A 16882-nucleotide genomic window follows, 5' to 3' on the forward strand; every position below is an offset into this window, starting at 1 on the left:
TCCTCCACTGTTGTCACTGCTGTAGTACCCTGGCATCTGCGGCTGATAATTTTCTGCTGGTTTCAACATGGGCACATCTGGATATATTCTCCTAACCTGCGGTATCTGCGGGGTGAACAATAAACTCGGGTCCTTAGATCCCGATGACGCTCCTGAACTCTGGGTTTCACTGTTCCGTACCGGTGCCGGAGGGGCAGAACTGGTACTTGGACCTTGTCCATTCTCCGCATAAGGTGGTGGACGGTCGTTCAGCAATTGCATTATTAACTCCTCATCCTCTAACTCCTCTTCTCTTCTCAACTTTTCCTCGTCCTCTCTATCCTTGGAACACTTCCTGTCTGTCTTACAGGTAGCTTTCTTACCTGCCTCCCCTTCTTCCTTAGTAATTGCGGGAAACAATTTTATCCCCTGCAATACATCTGACCTCCACACCTTCTGTGCATTATCCCACCTAGCATCCGCTAGTGTCTTTTCTACCTTTCTCATCCTGGTCTCAAACTTCTTCTGCTGTTGCTGTCTGGCCATTAGTTCCCAAATCGCTAGAGCCTCAAACTGGGCTGGCCTTGGAGGCACCTTCATGTCGTACATCGTGAATCTCAAATTCTCTAGGATCCTTATATTGAATGTCCCATGTATCGGGAACGCTACGCTCCCATGTTTCTCTGTCAGTTTGTGCCATTGCTTTAGCCAAAGACACGGAGCTACCCCCTTCTCTTCCATTACAATGTAAGCTGGTGTGCCCTCGGGCGGCGTCTCCTCTCCTACGCTCGCTTTAATGTAAGACTCCCCTTCATCGCACTCCTAAATGCTTTAAAGAATTTCATTTTCTCGTCTTTTATTTCACAAAGTTTGTAATCAATAGGTGACTTTAATTCCCGGAATGCTCTTCGCTTGCCTTTCCCCTTCCAATCGAGTCCCACGGACTGCATCCAATCCGTGCGCGACCCTTCTCTGCAACCAACCTATCCCAGCGCGGCTCCTAGTGACGTCACACTCACACACACTGCGGCTGACAAAGCCTCGCGGCTAGTCTTCCTTCACTCAGCTCCTCTCGTAACAACTTCTTGCATGTATCGCGAGCTACCAAAAACTAAAACAGATCTGTCGGTTTACTACAGGAAGGGTAACACAATCGCTTCAGGACCTTAGGGATTTTTCACTAGCCTCGGCAGTTATTCCATCTTTCTCGGTCCCCACGTTCGCAAGCAAATCTGACCCGCAGACTCTGCTCTCAACTTGTCAGTGATCTATTCTAGTGCACTTAGAATTTTGTCAAAGCCCGAAGTCGAAGTTTCTTTCACTCCCTAACACACGTACCAACTCGTTGACCACGCCCGATCAACCTACTAAACCGCCCAGACCACAACATAAAACAACATACTCCGGAGTCTCTTGACCTCGCAGGGCCCGTCTCAACAACAACAACCACGTGGACCTTTTTATGCACAAAGCGCCACACGCACATGAAGTTCGACGACTTCCCTACTCTCACACTCGGAGTCGCACCTCCGCTATTTCTATGAAGTTCGACGACTTCTCTACCTCTACACTCGGAGTCGCACCTCCGCTATCCTCTAAAAAAGAAAAAAAATTCCTCGCAACCTTCTCACACAATCTGCGGCAATAAGCTGTGCAAGCGCAAAACCCTAACTTCACCCATACCATCACTAGTACCGCCAACGCCGAATCCACACCTCCATTCTCTCCATTCGCAAGCTCCGAGATCCCGGGAAAGTCGCGGTGGACCTAGCCCATCATCATTCTGTCAATCTGTTTTACCCAAGAAAAATCTAATTCAACTTCTCGAGTGGGGTCTCAAAATGCGTAACCGTTAATTCAACACCATGTACTTTAAGAGTACAGGGTCCCAAAAGACGAAACCGTCCTCTGCTACCATCTACTGATAGAGCGGTCCGTACTAATAATTTTACCTGTGTTCGGACGCTCTTTAGGCCGATGAATCTTTTGACTAAGTGGGACTCTCTGTACTCTATATCGGTCAACTTCCTTTAATCAATAATTAATAACGAACATAAGCAATACCTTGATCAACATAACACTTGACAATTAATCCAGAATACATTTCGGCGAACCCTGACCTTTCAGTCAGGAATAACCACACCAGTTTATTCAAAGTTAGTGAATTTTATTTCCCTATATTAACAAAGCTAGCACAATATAGATGTGTCTCAACACCAAATGATAAACATATATGAACATTAATAGCTGTCCATAACGGCGAAACAAGTGCAATCTATGTAGCATTTGAATCACAAGGCATTCGATAATAGCAATGCAAATCACTAATACGATAATCTGTAACGAACTAATTGCATACATTTAGTCAGCATAACAAGATCTCAAATTGCATCGTGCGACATATGGAATCCTCGTCTAACCTCAAATTAGCATCGGCATGTGGGACTTCATGCAAAAACAATTTAGCAACATTAATTTAGAAAAACTCCTAACTAGGGCTCTTATCAAAATCAGCAGTTGGTTACCTAAGAGAAACACAATGCAATTTTACAATTTCCTTTCATATTTACCAATTACGATCAGCAATCAAGGAAGTCTTCGTCTCACAGGTACCGTTTCTCGATCAGCATGGGACGGGGCAAAAGGGGCAGGGGTGGACGGGGCAATTGCCTCACGGCGGCAAGGTAAAACTACTACTTCATGCAAGGGATTAAATCAAAGTTAAAGTCTCTAGGGCAAGAGTCATCTAAAGTCTCTTTCTCTCGATTAGAGAAAGAATCAAAGTCTCTTTCAAAATGGCGTCGCAGCAAAGTGGGCCATAATAGCTGCAAAGTCTACAAAATGGCGGGATGTCCAATAATGGCTGCAATGGCTGGTAATGTCTACTTTCTTCTCGTGCACCTGGTTTTTATAGACAACAGTTCAAATCCAGTAGGGTCTTCCATTGGAGGGTTCATAGGTTAGCTTCAAATTGTCCAATCAAAAACGACAGTTCTCAAGCTTTTACTTAAGCATACATTATCCTTGGAGATGGGTACGCAAGTTGCAACATTTTATACCAATTAACTCACTTTCAGAGCTTCCATTGTCCGCACCTGCAGATCGACCTTGGAGTAAAGAGAAAATATGCCAGGCTGGCACGAAACCTTAAGATAAGCATGTGAACGGTCTCAGTGGAAAAGTACAGCTTCAAGCAAAAGTACACGTTTAATAGCACATTGGAAAATACGAGCATCTAAACCGTGAGACCAGGCCACTAGGCCGAAGCCTGCACTAAAGTAATGCTAAGCTAAAACATTTCAAACAAGCAAATCATAGCACACGTTTACGATTATGTCAGATTAGTGCAATTCTAATACACCACGTTATATAAAGCACGCTTATAAATGTTGGCAAACTACTCTGAGGGCACATTTTGTCCCCGTACAATCTTTATTAGTTCGGTTAAAGTCACACATGATTATTTCACACTACGTTTACGTGTTAATAAATGTAAAACCTTCATTTTCTGCTTCATCAGTCTAAACTTAGACTTTTGGTCTAAGTTCACCTTTGTGAATCAGGCCCATTCTCTCCATGCTTCTTATGCCTGTTCCATTCTGCCTGCTTCTGCGTTGTATTCCAGAAGCCTATTATAATTCTGAATTTGAAATCGTGGAACATAGTGCTTAGTATTTCTGCTCTATTGGCCTAGCTCACATTTTTCTTTTAAATCTTTGTGTCACTAGCTCTGTTTAGCGAGATGCTTCGCATGCAGTTCGCTAGTTAGTCACTTTGTCATCAGTTCACATATCTAATTAGTCAGTGTCCTTATCTGGGGCGGGACGGTGACACCAGCTTCTAAACGTATAGTTGCTGCTACGGAATCCTCCTGCTCCTGGGTACTGGAAAGGAGACTAAACAAAGTGAAAACGCCGTGGGCTTTTTTTCAAATGTGTTCCATAGAGGAATTCTCCCCACCCACCACCAATATATCCCCGCAGAGCATCCGACGCGCCCTCCCGTTGTATATCTACTACGATTATTAATCCTGTATTTTCCAAGACTGCTTTGGTTTGCAGCTCAGCTGTGCCTTGCTCTTGCTCATTCAGTGACCTGTATTATGGGTTAGATCAAGCGTAGCAGCCTGTATCATTTTTGATTTATTCATGCTTAGTCTATGAGATTACCACCTACATCTAAGCATGATTTGCAGTGCTGATTGAGTCCTCTTTCTCAAGGGGCGTAGCTTCAAGGCGGGTGTTTGGGGTGTTACACCCACCTCAATAAATGTATTCTGTAGTAAATAGTTGGGAACAGGTGCTTACAGTCGGGTTCGGTGAGGTGTTTGTCAGATTTCACCTATGATTTTTACAAAAACACACACTCGTTCTCTTTCTCTCTCCTCTCTTATTTTACAAAATATTTTGTTTAGATCTGTTAACAATCCTCAATGCTCTCCCTTTCCACTGCCCCTTAATCACCCCTCTTGTCCTTCTTCTCAGATAATGTATGTGAACAAGAAGTGTTAGCGTGATTGTTGGGAAATCTGCAGCTCCCCCTCCTCCCCCACTCTTATTGGCCACGCTACACCCCAGTCTTTCTGCTTTGCTGTCTCTCTTTAACTCCAGCATAGCTGCCTAGTCTTACATTTGCATAAGAGTGACATTTACATGTTTTCAGTGTGCGAATGTGTGGCATTCTAATTTACAATGTGTTACAATTTGAGTGACACTTTATTGAGAGTAGAACAAGCATTCACATCGAAGAAAACATGTAGTTCTCAAATTGTGCACTTTTTGTGCAATATAATGATCTGGAAACAGCATTAAAACATCTGTAGGGATGTCAATCGTTGTAACTGCCTCCTGGTGTTAATGAGCACAATGTGCGACCCACCACTTAGATTGATTCTACAATGTCCCCACAGCTTCTCTGAACCAATCAAAGGGGAAGCCAACATGCACATGCGTAGGTGAACTTCATCCTGGCTTTGGTGCTAGTCATTCAGCAGCTTTATTGCATGATTATTTAAAATCATTGAAAAAATACCCAAGAATAAAACAGAATTAAAACAAAAAAGGTTTATATATAAAGTGCGCAATCAAAATGCATACCATCATAACAAATCATCTTCTACCCATGTATAAAACAAAATAAAGCGCATACCGTCATTGCAAATCATCTTCTTGCAATGTATAAAATAATGATAAAATACACTTCTATCAGGAGCTATCTTATTGCAGTATATTAACAAGAAATGTTACAACGAAGTAAAAGAACAAGATAAAAACACTTAGGCGGTCATTCTGACCGCGGCGGGCGTCGGTAGCCGCCCGCCATGCGGTCACCGCCATTTGGCCGCTCCGCGGTCAAAAGACCGCGGAGGCCATTCTGGCTTTCTCGCTGGGCCAGCAGGCGCCTGCCAAAGGAGCGCCCGCCGGCCCAGCGGGAAAGGCCCTGCAACATAGAAGCCGGCTCCGAATGGAGCCGGCGGTGTTGCAGGGGTGCGACGGGTGCAGTTGCAGACAGTGAAAATCATGCTGGGGCCCTTTTAGGGCATGGCCAGTGGCATGGGCAGCCGCGGTCGGAATACCAGATGAAGCACCGCCAGCCTGTTGGCGGTGCTTCCGGCGACCTCCACCCTGGCGGTCATAGACCGCCAGGGTTGGAATGAGGGCCTTAATCCAGATATATACACTCATTACAAGCCATATGCAGGACCAAGACGCATGTATTTTACTTATACACCAGATTATTTACGGCGTAGCAGAGAGACTGAAGCATCCAATACAAATCCTGACAAATTTTGGTCTTAAGGAGAAGTCAATAATATATGAGTATTGGGCATTTAATTATTGGAACTCTGTTTTCGAGCGACAGCGCCCCCAGTCACTAACCCATGCTGATCCTGCGCATTCCAGAGAGCCCTGCCGACTTTAGCAAAAAAAATTACCAAAGCAGGCAAGTTCCAAAGGGATTACCGCTGCGAACATTTACTTCAGGGCCTCTTTACATGTTCTCAACCCGTGTTTCAGAAATAAAGGTTTTAGCAATGAGCACCTCTGTAAAGAAAGCCTCGGACAGCAGCATATGTGATGGATAACGGAGCCTGTATGATAGTTACACAATTTGCATTTTTCTGAGATCCATGTGAGGACTTCCAAATGGCATCTATCCTCCCATGCGGGAAGAGTTAAAAGCCACATCTGCAATATGCTTCAGAACGCAAGGGCACCCAATGCCGCCTTCAGGTATGGTTGGCAGCTGGTGTCCGCATGTGACTAAACAAGACCATCTGGCCTCTGATATTCCTGATATAAGCAATGTCACATTCCCTTGAGGCCAGCGCCCCAGGCTCTATTAAAATTTTCTTTAGCAGGGCCATCGGTATAAGGGGATCTCTCTGTAAGTTGGAACCAGGTCAAAAGATTCCTCTGCACTGCTTAAAGACCTGGCCCAGTTGCTTGAACTGTCAGTGAAAATTTCTTTCAGAGACTCACGCAGACTAGCAGTGTTGGCCCTGCAAACGCAGTGATAGAATTTGATTACATCCTTTTTACATTCTATCTCCATCCTCATTAAGTGAAATTCCTGTAGGCGTATCACTGTCTGCCTTGTAGGTCTTGGGATCTGAAATATTTTCTTATAGGCGTTTAGATGGCAATTCACGAGTAGCATCGTGAGCCTGCCATGGTATGCAAGATGGCTGTAGGTAATTTTTGGTAATAGTTTAGCCTTAATAACTCTCCTGATTGCCTCTGCAGTGGGAGATTTAAGCCTATGCTAGAGTTTGGACAAGGCATAGGTAATTCTCCCTGCTTTCTCTGCCAGTGATGCTGCCTGATATGAGGTTTTGCCAGTCTCTGATATCCAAACTCCAAGTTAATTATATTTAGCTGCAATCCCTATCTTTAGCATGCGAGGTTCCATTCCATCAGATTTTTTTTGGTTGACGGCCAAAGATCAGGACCATAGTCTTAGCCGCATTTGACCGCGAAGCATTTTTGTGTTATAACAATGAAGTATATCCAAATCCCTTTTCAACCCAACCCTATACGATTCTGGGTGAGCAGGACCAGATCATCAGCGTACTCAGTTATAGGGAGAGCTGTTTGAGCCAGTTTACGGGGGGAATGTGCTACCCTTAAGCAGCTCCAACCCAAGGTCTGCAGTATAAAGATTGAAAAGAGTGAGGGCAATAACACAGGCTTGTTTTAAACCTCTATTGGTTCAAGTTTTCTCTGTTGCATGTGTTTGAGATATCCTAATTTGCACCCATGTGTCTGTATAGAAAGCAATTATGGCCGCTAGCAGCTTTTTGGGTATCTCCCAGGCAGCCAGTCTTTTCCAGAGGGTGTTACATTCCACTCCATCAAAAGCAGCACTATAATCTATAAAGCAGGCAAAATGTGGAGGGGACAGAAACTTCTGTGCCTTGACGCCCAAGTATGAGAGAACAAGTACATTATCTTTAGTGGAAGAGTTGGATCTGAACCCGGTCTGATACATGGGTATGATGTTATTTTACGTTATTAAGTTCTCAACCTCTTGTAAACGAACATCTGCAAAAGCCTTGCCATCCACATACAGTAGCGCTATCTACCTATAGTTTGGAGGTCGAGTAATGTCCTCCTATTTATGGATTGGATGCAGGATCGACCCCTTTCAAGCCACCAGAGCCACAGACAAGTATAGACATTCATTGAATAGGGTTGTCATGGGCACAACCCAGAAATCATAATCATCCTTGAAAATGCTCCTCAGAAGCCCATTTGGTCAGGGTGCCCCATCACGCCGGATGCCCCTAAGGATATTTTTTACTGATGATGACGCAGAAAAAGAAGGTCCGACATATATTCATGTATACCGTGTAATCGACATATATAATGAAATGTGATTTTAATTAAAGAAATAATGTACGAGGGAAAATGTGCCCTCGGGGTAGTTCGCCATCATTCTAAACGAGTTTTATTAATCATGAAGTATTAAAATGTAGTAATCCGTCATAATCGCAAATGTATGCCATGATTTCTTGTTTGAAAACTGTTTTGCTTAGCTTAAATTTAGTACAGGCTTTGGCCTAGTTGCTTGGTTTCAAATTCTAACTGCGTGATTTTTTTTCCTTGAACTAATGAAACAGTCTTGCTTGAAGTTGTATTTTTCCAGTAGAAACTGGCTGGTACACTTATCTCCAAGGTTTCGTGCTAGGCCGGTTACATCCCCTTTGATACAAGGTCAGTCTCTGCAGGTGCGGACAATGAAGGTACAGATAGTAAAATAATTGGCAAACCATGATACAATTTGTGTTCCAAGGCTCCAAGGACAGTGTATGCATAAATGGGCGCTAGTAAAAGACAATTTTTGATTGGACAATTTGAAGCCAACCTATGAACCCTCCAATGGAAGACCCTACAGAATTTGGAATGTTTCTTACTTAAACCCACCGGACAAAGAGAAGTCAGCCATTTTCCTCGATGCCAGTTTGAAGCCTGATGCCAGACTCCATTTTGGACGACACCCTGATGCCCTTTTCTCTATCTGAGAGAAAGAGACTTTAAGAATTCTCACCCTAGAGACTTTAACTTTGATTTGCCCCCATCTTGCCCATGCAGTAACTTTGCCCTATTCTCCTTGCCGCTGCAAGGAAGCTTGCCCTTAACTTTGCCCCTTTTGAAATTTGCCCCATGCTGATCAACCGGTACCTGAAGGACGAAGACTTTTCTTGAATGCTGATTGTATTTGGTAAATATGAAAGGATAAATGTATTATGCATTGTGATTTTCCTTTTAGGTACCAACTGCTATTTTGATAGGGTCCTAGCTAGAAGTTTTTCCAAATTTGTGTTGACTAAATTAGTTTTGCATGAAGTCCCACATGCCAATGCTAATTAGAGGCTAGTCGAGGTATTCATTCAATGTATCATGAAGAATTGAAATCTTGTTATGCTGACCGAATGTATGCAATTAGTCAAATACAGTTAGTCACATTGGTGATTTGCATTGCTATAACAGAGTGTATCATCATTCAGATTTTGCGTAGATTGCGTTTCTTCCGCCGTTATGGACAGCTAGTAATGTTCATATACATATATCAATTGGTCTTGAGACATATATATATCGTGCTAGCTTTGTTAATATAGGGAAATAAATTCACTAACTTTTAATAAACTGTTGTGGTTATTCATGACTGAAAGGTCATGGTGCGCCGAAATACCAACTGTTATTGATTTCTGATGTGTTATATTGATCTATTAATTGAGTACTGATTACCGATTACAACAGTTATTGATTATTGATCTGAGTGTCTCGACTATTGAGGATGAGGAGAGCCCGACTCGGTTAAAAGATTCACCGACCTCCAACGTGTCCAGATACAGGTAATTTATAAAGGCTGGACGCGTTATCAGTAGATGGTAGCAGAGATTGATGGTTTAGCCCTTTGGGACCCCATCCGAACAATAGACAGAGTCAGGTTAGAATTTTCTTTGATAAAACAAGTTGGAGAGATGATGATGCCCTAAGTCCCCGATGACTTTCCCGGGATCTCGGAGCTTGCAAATGAGGAACATGAAGGTATGAGAATGGTCTCAGCGTTTCTAGTGACGGTATGAGTGAAGTTAGGGTTTCACGCTTGCACAGCTTATCGCCGCAGATTAATTGAGAAGTTTGTGAGGACTTAAGGGGTTAAAAGATATTAGAGGAGTGTTCCTCCAAAGGTGTGAGAGTAGAGAAGTCGTCGAACTTCACGTGTGTGTAGCGCTTTGAGCAGAAGAAAATTTGTCCACGTGGTTGTTGATGTTGAGACGCGCCCTGCGAGGTCAAGAGACTCCGGAGTATGTTGAAAAGTGTATGTGACACTTGTTTGATGTTGTGATCTGGTCGGTTTAATAGGTTGATCGGGCATGGTCAACAAGTCGGTATGAATGTTGCAGAGTGAAAGAAAATTTCGACTTTGAGATTTGACGAATTCTAAAGTGCACTAGAATAGTTCATTGATCAGTTGAGAGTAAAGTTTGCGGGTCAAATTTTGCTTGCGAAAGTGGGAAACCGAGAAAGATGGAATAACTGCCGAGGCTAGTGAAAAATCCCTAAGGTTTCTGAAGCGATTGTAGTACCTTTCCTGTAGTAAACCGACAGATCTGTTTTATTCTTTTGGTAAAGTGCTTGCGTTATATTGCAGAAATTAGTTTATGAGTGAAGCCGAATGAAAAGAGGACAAGCCGCGGGACTTTGTCAGCCGCAGTGTGTGAGTGTGATGTCACTAGGAGCCGTGCTGGGATAGGTCGGTTGGTGAGAAGGGTCGCGCACGGATTGGACGCAGTCCGTGAAGCGCAATTGGAAGGGGAAAGGCAAGCGAAGAGTATTCCGGGAATTAAAGTCACTTATTGATTACATATTTTAGAAAAACAAAAGACGGAAAGATGAAATTTTTCAAAGCATTTAAGAGTGCCATGAGGGGAGATGTTTATATTAAAGCAAATGTAGGAGAAGAAACACCGCCTGAGGGTACACCAGCTTACATCGTCATTGAAGAAAAGGGTGTAGCGCCATGTCTATGGTTAAAACAATGGTGCAAATTAACAGAGAAACATGGAAGTGTAGCGTTCCCTATCCACGGGTCGTTTAACCTAAGGGTTTTAGAAAACCTGAGATTTGCGCTATACGACATGAAAGTACCTCCAAGGCCAGCACAGTTTGAGGCATTAGCAATTTGGGAGCTAATAGCTAGAAACCAATAACAAAAGAAATTTGAGACAAGAATAAGAAAAGTAGAAAAGACACTAGCGGATGCTAGATGGGACAGCACACAAAAGGTTTGGAGATCAGACGTATTGCAGGGGATTAAATTGTTTCCAGCGATTACCGAGGAAGCGGAGACGGAAGGAAGGAAAGCCACCTGTAAGACAAACAGGAGTCAGTCCAGAGAAGGAGAGAGCAATAAAAACTCGAAAAGGGGAGACGAGTCAGATGATGAGGAGTTCATTATACAATTGCTGAATGATCGCCCACCACCATACGTGGAAAGCGAAAAAGGCTCAAGCATTAGTACTGCCCCTCCTGAACCAATACAGGGTAATGTAACACCAAATTTGAGAGTATCTCAGAGACCGAGCAGCTCTGACATGCCTTTCTCACCACGAATACCACGGATTCAGAGAATGTACCCAGACGTGCCAACATTGAAACCTGCTGATAACTATCAGCCACAGGTTCAAAGGCACTGTTGCGATGAGCATAATGTGGGAATGACTTCCGATTCAATGGCGCAGGGAGGACAAAACTATCAGAGACCGACATTGATTCAAGCTGAATCAACACAGTTCTCGATGCCCCAAAAGCAGACACCAGAAGTGCGAGTGGTAGAAAGCCAGTTAGGTATGCCAGCAATGATGAACCACAATGTGGGGATTAACATGCCACAGAATTCGGGGAACAGACAGAATCCAGATGCAATATCTCTACCTATCACTGTAGGTCCACCAGTACCACTGTACATACAGGCAAATTCAAGCACCAGCGACCAAGGGTTAATGATACAGAATGGGACAGGGAGAAGATGCATAGAAACCACTCCAGAGACAACTCCGATAGCGGCACTGCCAAATGGATCTGGGTCCTTGTCGGAATTTAGTGCGCTCCGTCAACCGTGGTAAGGTCACATCCACCACTATTACTACCGTTAACCTCACAGACTGAAACATTACAGAAACCGTCGATGGCAGTTGATGTAACTGCTACATTGATGGGACTGAACGCACAACAGTTAACACAATGGTTCAACAGCCTGAACTCCCCGCAGAGTACATCAAGCGGGAAGGGAGAAGAATACCTGAATAAAATAAGGTTGGGCATGGAGGCAGATGAACTGGTAGAGGGAACAATGGGTTTGAACCGATTAGAATCATACACAGAGGAAGAACTAAGATACATGTGCCCTAGGATTACAAGAGAAGTGAGCAACATACATAAGAAGAAGTTACAAGAAATTGCAGACAGAAACGAAATCGATATAGGTAAGACCAAACACCTGAGCAGAAGTTACAGGTTAGACTTCGAGACAAAAGATTTTGAACACATGAGATCCGCAGGGATGAAAACACACCTTAAAGAGATACTGCAGAGTGCACAGGTTTGGAGATGTTTAGACAAGTGGGAAAGCAGGTGGGTCAAGAAAAAGGATAAAAAGAAGGAAAACACTTCAGAACGAAGTGAGAAAAAACAACAGAATGACGATCTGATAACCATGCTACCAATGAGAGAGACAGCAGGGGGAAAACTTGTGCATGTACCATGGCACAGGTGCGATATTCAATCCTTTACGGATGACTTTCCCAAATTAAGAGAGAAGCCGATTGAGTGGTATCAACAAACGGATAGATTTGTGAAACTCGCGAAGTGTCTCTGGGAAGACCTGAATACCTTATTTGAAATTGTGGTTCCGGCTGATTTGTGGGAAGATTGTAAAAGGGCTGTAGGTTGGCCGACGAGTGAACCAGAGAGAGATAGGGACACAGGTGCGCCATCACCTATGGTAATGAGTTTGTACCACAAGGTGATCGAGCACTTGAAAACCAAGGTTGCGTCGAAAAATGTGGATTGGCAAAGGATTGACAGGACCGCTCAAGAGGTTAAAGAATCTATACACGCGTATTATGAGAGGTTGTTGAAAGCGTTTAAAAATTAAAGTGGCACGGAAACGATTGAGGCAAAAGACATGCTCCATTTTGTGTTCAGGTTTGTGGAAGGGCTGAGACCCGAAATTAGCCAGATGATTAAATCGCATTTGATTTGTTGGCAGTCAAAGTCGATCGATGAAGTGTTGAATTATGCAAAATACTGCAGTGATGAGATTGAGACGAAGCAGAAAAGATTGAAAGAAAAGGTGATGGTGATGCAGCTCAGACAGGTTTACAAGGTTTTCAACAACAGATGCCGCAGCAGCAGCAACAGGGAAATGTTATGTTTCAGCCGCAGATGAGAGGCAGAGGTCGAGGAGGTTTTGTGAATAATGGTCCTGATTTGAATACCGTTATGATTCCAAATGGTATACAGGCAATGAAGAAGGTGATGCCATGTCACACGTGCGGAATCGTCGGGCATTGGAAACGGGAGTGCCCAATGATGGTGCAGGAAGGTGTAGGTCAGCAAAACAATGATGTCAATGCATTTCAGACTATGAGAGGACCGAAACTGAGAGGTCCGAACCCAAATTTTCAAAACAATATGAACCAGATGCAGGGTCTACAACCCATGCAACCGCAACAGGTGCAAATGCCTCGTGTGCAAATGACACAATTGCAGCCAATGCAACAGCAGTTTCCTATGGTACCTAATCAGCAGATGCAAATACCCTTAGCACCAATGAATCAGCAGCAAGCAATGCTTCCTCAACAGGTCACGGGTCAGGGAATGAGTCAAAATGACACAGTACACCAATTCCCACTACACAGCGAGAGTGGAATAAACGATGCATGGGAGAGTGAAAGTTCAGATGAGGAGGGAAATTGTGTGCTTGCAGCATCTTTGGAAGTTGATCAAAAGGGTCCGTATGTGGAGGGAAGAGTTATGGGTCATCGCGTTTCATTCTTGGTTGACACAGGAGCTACACGTTCCACTGTTAGGAGCATTAAAGTACCAAATTTGCACCTTTCAGAGAGAACGGTTCAAGTGGTGGGAGTAGCAGATAGGTACCTGACGAACCCAATCACAGATCCAGTACAAGTCAGAATTGGTACCTATCAAGGGACACATAATTTTGTGGTATGTGACTCAAGCCCGATATCACTGTTAGGGAGAGACCTATTGTGCAAATTGGGATGTTCGATTATGTGTTCAAACGATGGAATGAAAATTCAGACTAGCAGTGATGGGGAAGAAGAGGACAGTGTAGAAGGGGACGAAGTAGAAACTGTCGATGAAGAATATCCCCTGATTACCCTTTACCCAATGATTACTGAAGCAGATATTCCTGCTGAGTTACAAGAAACAGTCGGAAAAGAAGTGTGGGATATGACAGGAAAAGAGGTGGGATTGGTGAAAGGAGTAGAACCAGTGAAAGTGGCTGTAAAACCCAATGTAACCTTTCCCCAGACCCCACAGTACCATATGGCACAAGACACACTCATGAAAGTCGCCCAACTCATTGACGAGTTTGTAAAACAGGGAGTACTGAAAGAAGTGTTAAGCAGTCCATGTAACTCACCAATCATGGGACTAATAAAGCCAAGTGGAAAGGTACGAATTGTTCAGGACTTGAGGAAAATAAATGACATCATAATTAAATGCTGCCCTGTAGTGCCAAATCCAGCTGTGATAATGTTTCAAGTCCCTTGCAAGGCCGAGTGGTTCTCAGTCATCGACTTGTCACAAGCATTCTTTTCGGTGCCTCTTCATGAGGACAGCCAATTTCTCTTTTGTTTCAAATTTTTAGACAGAGTCTACAGTTGGTATCGAATTCCTCAAGGGTTTTCGGAGTCACCGTCAATTTTCAATCAGATTCTAAAGAAAGACTTGGAAGCGTTAGAATTGCCATTCGAGTCAACCCTAGTACAATACATTGACGACTTACTGATTGCATCCAAGACAGAAAGTGACTGCACAGCTGACACCATTGCCCTATTGAACCATTTGGGAAGGAATGGACACAAGGTGTCTCCTTCGAAATTACAGTTCTGCCAGAAGAAAGTGAAATATTTGGGTCACCAAATTGAGAAAGGGTCACGAAAAATTATGAAGGAAAGAATAACAAGTGTACTTCAAATGAGTCCCCCAAAGACGAGGAGGGAGGTGAGGAAGTTTTTGGGAATGGTAAGCTACTGTCGCCAATGGATTCCCAACTTCTCAACCCTAGCAAAACCTTTACTGAAACTGACCCAGAAGGAGGCATTGGATGAAATTGAACTGAAAGGAGAAGAGATGGATGCTTTTATTGAATTGAAAGAATGCATGTGCAGGGCTCCAGCTTTAGGTATGCCTGACTACACAAAGCCTTTCACATTGTTTTGTCATGAACGTGATGCATGTTCCTTGTCTGTCTTGACCCAAGCCCATGGTGGCGTAAACAGACCAGTAGCATATTTTTCAGCTACCTTGGATCCGGTTGCAGCGGCACTGCCAGGGTGCTTGCGCACCGTAGCCGCAGTTGGTATCAGCCTCACTTAGAGTGAAGGAATAGTGATGGGACACCCTTTAACAGTCATGGTCCCTCACTCAGTTGAGATACTTTTGACACGTTCCCGAACACAGCACATGACTGGTGCTAGACTTACAAGGTACGAAACAATAATTCTGGGATCACCCAATGTGAAGCTGAAAAGGTGCACTACATTGAATCCAGCAACCTTGTTTCCCAGTGAAAATGCTGAAATTGAGAACGCTGAAGACATCGAGCACGACTGTCTTCAGGTGACTGAATTTTGCACCAAACCAAGACCTGATATCAAAGATACCCGATTGGAAGAAAATTATCAAATTATTTTTGTCGATGGTTCATGTTTAAGAGATGCACTGGGTGTATTGAAAGCAGGGTACGCTGTATGCACAGTAACAGGTGTTTTGGAAGCATCTTGGCTTCAAGGAGTTTACTCTGCACAGGTAGCAGAATTGGTAGCCCTTACTAGAGCTTGCCAACTCTCTGCATTGATGAAAGTTACCATTTACACTGACAGCCAGTACGGGTTTGGAATAGTGCATGATTTCGGACAATTGTGGTCACAGAGAGGTTTCATGACCTCTTCAGGGTCGCCAGTGAAAAATGGTGAAAGAATAAAAGAATTGTTACATGCGATTCAACTACCAGGAGAAGTAGCAGTGGTAAAATGCAGTGCACACTCGAAGGGACAAGATTATGTTTCTCTGGGAAATGGATATGCAGATCAAGTCACAAGGTTTTGCGCATTGAACTGTATATTGCTTAGGGATGAATGGAATTTGATAAGTGAACCAGAACTCGAACCAAGCGAAATATTCGCTCTAAAGGTGATAGATACGATGGACGAATTGAAATCCTTACAGAATGATGTCAGTGAGGATGAGAAACTCTCGTGGACCAAATCACAATGTGTAAAGAGACTAGATGAATTATGGGTTTCAAGTGAAGGGAAATTCGTTCTTCCAAATAGCCTTTTGACACAGATAGCCAGGTTTTACCATGGACAAGCTCATCTTGGGAGGGATGCCATGATTAGGTTGTTCAAAACTGATTGGTTTAACCCTAAATTCCGTCAAGTTGCTGAAGCAGTTTGCCACCGTTGCGTCATTTGCCAACAGATGAACGCAGGGAAGGGAACCGTTGTAAATTTGAGCCACATTGGAAGAGCAGGGGGTCCATTCAGCAGGATGCAAATGGACTTCATTGAGATGCCTGTGCATGGAGGCTTGAAGTATGTGTTGGTGGTTGTGTGCATTTTTAGTCACTGGACTGAAGCATACCCTACACGCAGAAATGACAGTCTCACAGTTGCAAAACTACTCTTGAGAGAATTAATACCACGTTTCGGATTCCCGATCTCTTTAGAATCAGATAGGGGAAGTCACTTCAATAATGAAGTAATAAAATTGCTTTGTGCAGCACTGAACATTGAGCAAAAGCTGCATTGTAGCTACCGCCCTGAAGCATCAGGTCTAGTGGAGCAAATGAATGGCACATTGAAATCGAGAATGGCGAAAATATGTGCATCAACAAATTTGAAATGGCCTGACGCATTGCCTTTGGTACTAATGTCAATGAGAAACACCCCTGACAGAAAGACTGGACTGTCCCCACACGAGATTCTCATGGGCAGAGCTATGAGACTTCCAGCAGTTCCTGCAAATGCGCTTTTGAATATTACAGATGATATGGTGTTAGACTACTGCAAAGGTCTAGCTGATGTGGTTCGATCTTTCTCTCACCAGGTGGAGGCAACCACCTTGCCACCGAT

This window comes from Pleurodeles waltl, chromosome 12 (genome assembly GCF_031143425.1).
Source record: "Pleurodeles waltl isolate 20211129_DDA chromosome 12, aPleWal1.hap1.20221129, whole genome shotgun sequence".
Classification (NCBI taxonomy): Eukaryota; Metazoa; Chordata; class Amphibia; order Caudata; family Salamandridae; genus Pleurodeles; species Pleurodeles waltl.